General features: G+C 44.1%; 1 pseudogene; it reads left to right on the top strand.

Moving 5' to 3' along the window:
* The first annotated feature begins 1,223 nt into the window (after positions 1 to 1,223).
* On the top strand, positions 1,224 to 1,733 carry LOC128588445 (60S ribosomal protein L12-like; annotated as a pseudogene).
* The last annotated feature ends 5,100 nt before the right edge of the window (positions 1,734 to 6,833 follow it).

Here is a 6,833-nt window from a genome sequence, read left to right as displayed (position 1 = left end):
CTACTTCCTCCAGAGAAACATGGAGGAAGGCTCAAGGAGTAGGGCGCCGGCCCCATATGCCAAGGGTGATGGGTTCAAGCCCAGCCTTGGCCAAAAAAAAAAAAAAAAACTTCAACAGAGAAACATGGACGTATCCGCATCCTCAGGGCTGGGTTATGCCTCCAGCCTTAATAAGCCACTCAAAGGCTTATAGTGATACGGGTTCCCTGGTTTAGGACCAAACAGGGGCCCCTCATTCTCTGGGCCTGGGCAAATAGGCCTTTTCTAGACCACATTCTCTGGACTCAACCAGGGTCAGAGAAAAGCACCTGATCAGTCTCTTGTCTAGGGTCCCTCCTGGAGTGGAAAGCACACACCGTGTGGCTGCCTCACCTGGGACAGGGACTGTAAAGACCACATTCATTTGCTAACTTTTTTTTTTTTTACAGTTGTTGGCCAGGGCTGGGTTTAAACCCACCACTTCCAGTATATGGGGCCAGCGCCTTACTCCTTTGAGACACAGGCGCCACCCTTTATTTGCTAATTTTAGGATCACAAATTCCAGACCCGTATTTCCAAGACCCCCCTAATTGCAGGCAGTAGATGGACCCTTAGATAAAGGGCCTACAGGAGCTGCCCGCCAGGGCTCCCCTCCCCAGCTGCTACCCAAGGTTCTGTTGTCCTTTCCCTTATCTATTTCTTTCTCTGTCAATAAATGCTATCCTTTCACTTATCCACATGGTAGTGGTTTCATTCTTTGAACTCCAAGATCAAGGACTCAGTATAGAGAGAAATTCTGGCAACAATAGCACATGTGAAATTTAATACCTCCAAAAATGTCCATCTAAGCCAGCTACTTGGGACACCAATAGTGTTACTGGACAAACAGGGTCCAGCCACCAGTCACTGTCAGCCAATACTCAGAGACAGGGATAGGTCCACTAAACTTTTGTCAGAAGGCCAGTATTCCAGAGAAGAGTGAGAGTAGACTCTCCAAGACTGTTCTGATCTTCCATTTCTAACATTACAGTTTTATACGTTTGAGTTAAAAGTGAAGACCATGTTAACCCTTATCTTAAACAATAATTGGCCAAACCCATGACCCATGGTAAACAATAATCAGTATAACTCCTGATCCAAAATAACACTGCAATTCAAAATTAATCACCTCCTTTTGGCTTGCGGCTGAGAAGAGGCCGAGGTACAACTTTCTTCGTTCATCTTGAATCCGGGTTCATCTGATACCAGCCCCCTCCACCATGCCACCTAAGTTCGACCTCTACAAGATCAAAGTCGTGCACCTGAGATGCACTGGTGGCAAAGATGGTGCCACATCTGCCCTGGTCCCCAAGATCAGCCCCTGGGTTTGTCTCCAAAAAAGGTTGATGATGACATTGCCAAGGCAACTGGTGACTGGAAGGGTCTGAGGATGACAGTGAAACTGACTATCCAGAACGGACAGGCCCAGACTGAAGTGGCACCTCCTGCCTCTGTCCTCATCATCAAACCCCTCAAGGAACCACCAAGAGACAGAAAGAAAGAGAAAACATTAAACACAATGGAAATACCACTTTTGATGAGATTGTCAACATTGCCAGACAGATGCGGCACTGATCTTTAGCCAGGGAACTCTCTGGAACCTTAAAGAGATCTTGGGGATGGCCCAGTCGGTGGCCTGCAATATTGATGGCCACCACCCTCATGACATCATCGATGACATCAACGGTGGTGCTGTGGAATGCCCAGCTAGTTAAAAAGTACAAGGGAAAATGTTTCAATAAAGGATCATTTGACACCCGCCCCCCAAAAGAAAAACCCACAAAAGTTAATTTCCTAAATCAATCCACCTAAACTACTCAAGATAGGCATCTTTAGGATGGGTGGGAGCTAAATTTACAGAACAGTAAGAACGGGAGACAGGGGGTGAAGGTCAGGCAGGACTCAAACAGACCAGACCAGCTGTCATGTTGGCCCTGGCAGGACAGACTCCATCTTATTCTCACTGTACGTGCTTTCATGAGACCTGTAGAACATCCAAAGTCTGCCCAGGTCCTCGCCTCTGTCCCTCTGATGAGGAAAAGCTTCACCTCCTGCCCTCCCTAGTCCTGTCTCACTCTTCAGCTCCTCAAGGCCGGCTGGGCCAAGACTCAGCCGCAGTGTTCCGCAGAGCCCTGGAAACTCAGAACAAAGAAATATCTTTCTCACCACTGCCTTCAGAACATGAACCCTAAAAACACAATTCCTTTTCAAACATGTTTAACATTCCTCTCAAGTTAATGGCAGCTATTGCTTCATGTTTAGGGAATAAAAAGCACTTTGCAGTGATTTTCCCAAAGCAAAGAATCAGTCAGCCCTGAGATGAACTCAAGTTTCCCTCTCCAGAAATTGGAAACTGCATGCAACTTTTAAATGATTTAAAAGTTTTTCCTTCTTCTGAACATTGGCTTACGCAAAGAGTTTATGGCTGACATCCTAAAAGCAAATATGGTAATGACAAAAATAAATAAATGGGACTTAATTAAACTAAAAATCTTCTGCACAGCAAAGGAAATAATCAATCTAGTAAATAGACGACCCACAGAACGGAAGAAAATACTTATAAACTACACATCTGACAAAGGATTATATCTAAAATCTACAAAGAATTCAAATAAATCAGCACAAAAAAGAAACCATCAAAAAGCAGGCAAAAGACATGAACAGATTTTTTTCAAAAGAAGATAGACCAGAAGGCCACAGCAGGTAGATTGCCTGAGCTCACAGGTTTGAGACCAGCTTGAGCAAGTGCGAGAGTCCATCTCTAAAAAAATAGCCAGGTGCTATGACAGGCATCTGTAGTCCCAGCTACTCAGGAGGCTGAAATAAGAGAATGGCTTGAGCCCAAGAGTTTGAGGTTGCTGTGAGCTACGATGCCAGGGCATTCTACCGAGGGTGACAAAGTGAGACTCTGTCTCAAAAAAAAGAAGAAGAAGAGAGATAGACAAATAGCAAAAACATACATGAAAACATGCTCAACATCACTAATCATCAGGGAAAAATGAATTAAACCCACAATGAGACGCTACTGTACCCTTGTGAGACTATCCATTACTAAAAAGTAAAAAAACAGTCGATGGTGACATGACTGTGGCAAAAGGGGAATTCTTACACACTGCTGGCGGGAATGTGAGCTCGTACAACCTCTACAGAAAACAGTATGGAGATCCCTCAAAGAACTGAAAGCAGACCTCCCATTTGATCCAGCCATTCCACTACTGATACACAAAAGGATACAAGTCATTTTATAAAAATGACACCTGCACCCAAATGTTTATCACAGCACAATTCACAATTATAAGGACATGGAACCAATCTAAGTGCCTATCAACTGGTGAGTAGATAAAGAAAACGTGGTACATATAGATATATCCATATATGGATATGTGTTTGTGTGTGTACATATATATCATGAATATACCAATCAGCCATGAAAAGGAATGAAATAATATCTTTTGTAGCAATTGGATGGACCTAGAGACCATTATCTTAAATGAAATATCTCAGGAATGGAAAAACAAACACCACATGTTCTCACTAATAAGTGGAAACTAAACAGTGGGTATACACAGTCATAAAATAGTATAATGGACAGTGAAAACTAAGAGGGGGGAGGTTGGCAGGGAAGGAGAGATAAAAATCTGCCTATCGGGTACAATGTACGCTATTCTGATGATGAGTACACCAAAAGCCCTGGCTTCAGCATTATACAGTTCATCCATGTAACAAAAAACATTAGTGTCCTTAAATCTATTGACTTTTTTTTTTTTTAGAGACAGAGTCTCACTTTGTCACCCTCGGTAGAGTGCCATAGCGTCACAGCTCACAGCAACCTCCAGCTCTTGGGCTTAGGTGATTCTGTTGCCTCAGCCTCCCAAGTAGCTGGGACTACAGGCGTCTGCCATAACGCCTGGCTATTTTTTTGTTGCAGTTTGGCCTGGGCCAGGTTTGAACCCACCACCCTCGGTATATGGGGCTAGTGCCCTATTGACATTTTTTTGTAGAGACAGAGTCTCACTTTATCACCCTCAGTAGAGTGCTGTGGCATCATAGCTCATGGCAACCTCAAGCTCTTGGACCTAGGTGATTCTCTTGCCTCAGCCTCCCAAGTAGCTGAGACTACAGGCTCCCACCACAACACCCAGCTATTTTTTTGTTGCAGTTTGCCCAGAGCTGGGTTTGAACCCGCCACCCTCGGTATATGGGCCAGCACCCTACCCACTGAGCCACAAGCACTGTCCAGACATTTTTTTTTTTACTCAAAAATAAAAGTAAAATTTGAAAATGTAAGAAACGTGATAATTTTTCCTGATTATTCCTACCAAGGCTTCAAAATTCATAGGATCTAATATCAAGCTGGTTTCCCCAAAGCAGGCTTGAAGACCATGACTGGGTCAGTGAGGGCAATACCAACTGGAAATCACAGAATCAGGAGGCGCTGGGTGTCTGGCTGAAAAACCTGCCACAAAGAAAACATCTAACTATCCGTCATCTGTAGCAAAACAAACCGGATTTGCCACCCCCTGTGGAAATTGCAGAGAAATCCAAGAAATGTTACATCACACAGGGCTGATAGGTGGAAATCATGTAATACACATTTCTGCTAATTCGAGATCTGTGGATTTCTATTGATACGTCCTTTATTTGGTGTCTTAAATTTTGGTGTCTGATTTTAGTGAAGGGAAAATATCTATCAGATATTTCGTGGGTCGCTTTACCTTCCTCATCTTCTCTTTTATCAATGATCTGTACCTGAAAAACATCCCACTGCTTCAACAACCTGACCCTCATAGTTAGGAAGAAAATATTGCCAGACCTAGAAAATACGAGAATAAAACCCCACACAAGGACAGGAGCTGTGGGGATGGAGAAGGGGAATTTGGAGGAGCAGCTAAAGGTCACCGGGATTTTGTGTTTATTTGTTCGTTTGTTTTGAGACAGAGTCTCACTCTGTCACCCCAGATAGAGTGCCATGGCATTATAGCTCACAGCAGCCTCAAACTCCTGGGCTCAAGCAATCCTCTTGCCTCAGCCTCCCAAGTAACTGGGACAACAGGCATCTACCAAAATACCCGGCTAATTTTTTTCTATTTTTAGTAGAGTAGAGGGCCTCACTCTTGCTCAGGCTGGTCTCAAACTCTTGAGTTCAAGCAATCCACCCCACTCAGCCTCCCAGAGTGCTAGGATTACAGGCGTGAGCCACCATACCCGGCATAGGATGACAGTTTTAAATACTCTTTGTGGTTTCTTTCCTTTCTCCCCTACAGCCCCACTTTGAGCAGCCAAGCTTTTGTGCTTACGCCCCATTCAAAGGATTTGATAACAAAAAATGAGGGAGGAAATGGGAAGCCACTTTCGAATTTCTATTGCCTATATCCTTAAGAACACAGACAAGACCCCCAGTCTGGACAGAGAAACTATCTTGGGTAAAGCAAGGCCTGGCACTGATATTTACTTCCAGCTCCACAGCACCAGCACCACCAGATACACACACAAACAGGGGTGGGTTCTGTCCTCAGGCACATGAGCTCACAGAGACAGGAAAACCCCAAGTAGGTATTCAAGATCAGATGGCAGTGGGGCCCCAGACCTGTGTCCCAGGTAGAGCTTCAGGCAAGGCCCCAGAAAGAAGAAATGACTACATAGTGCAGCCGATTTTGGAAGCAGCTTGAATCATGGACAGCACCACACTTCCTTGTGCTACTCCCAAGGGACAGTAACAGCAGAATTATCCCTGTTTGTCCAAGAGCAACCTAGAGGTAGCAGAGAGACACCAGGGGGCCATGCAAGCAAGAACCAAGCAGTGGCCCTCTCAGCAGATACTGGGTGACTACTTAGTAACAGGAGCCACTTGCTCCAATGCTTTAGAGGAATATCAGAGACACCTTCCCAGAATGTAAGCAATCCCTAAAGAGAGGATGGGAGATTCCACCATTTGACTAAAATTAAGTGCCCACCACTCTAGTAGAATAGGGGCTTGCGCGAAATAGACATGTAGTGATACTGCAGAAAGACAATGTTATATTTCCTGCATATCTGAGTCTGCAGAGTAAGATAACACCTCTGTAAGGATTAGGGGGCCAAGAGAAGCTAGAAACTGACAAATTTCTGCCTAGGGAACTAGAGGATGGGGAACGTGGGGGATGAAAGAGGGCAACAGAGTAGCAAATGCTGAGTGTAAGGTTTGCACATATCAAAGTTGAGATGCTGATGGCACATCCAAGGGATGTCAGGAGGCAGTTAGATAATTACAACTAGTTAGATAATTACAACTGGTGCTCAGGAACAAGGCCTATCTGAAAATAAAGATTTTGGCATTGTCAGGTCATATGAGTAGTAGCAAAGTAACTGATTGGGTGATAATCTTACATACTCATTATGTGCCAGGCATTGTTACTATACATACTGACTCACTTAATCCTCAGATCAACCCGATACGGCAGGTATTAATGCTATCTTCATTTTTCTTTTTTCTTTTTTAGAGACAGGGTCTCTCTATATTGTTCAGGCTGGACTTAAAATCCTGGACTCAAGTGATCCTCTCACCTCAGCCTCCCAAGTAGCTGGGACTACAAGTGCATGCCACCACACCTGGCCCATTTTTTTCTAAACATATAAAGAAACAGATACAGATACAGTTTCAGGTCTCACATCTAAGAACCAGAGAAATAAGAAGTTATCTCTGTACATCTACAACCTGCACATATAACAATCACCGTGCTTAAAGATGCCCGAGAATAAAAAGGATGAAGGAATAGCAGAGGAAAAGGAGAATGAGAAGTTGTCAGGAGGGAAAGCAGAAAAGCACTGTCAGAAAA

This window comes from Nycticebus coucang, chromosome 6 (assembly GCF_027406575.1).
Source record: "Nycticebus coucang isolate mNycCou1 chromosome 6, mNycCou1.pri, whole genome shotgun sequence".
Classification (NCBI taxonomy): Eukaryota; Metazoa; Chordata; class Mammalia; order Primates; family Lorisidae; genus Nycticebus; species Nycticebus coucang.
This window is presented reverse-complemented; position numbering and strand designations above follow the sequence as displayed.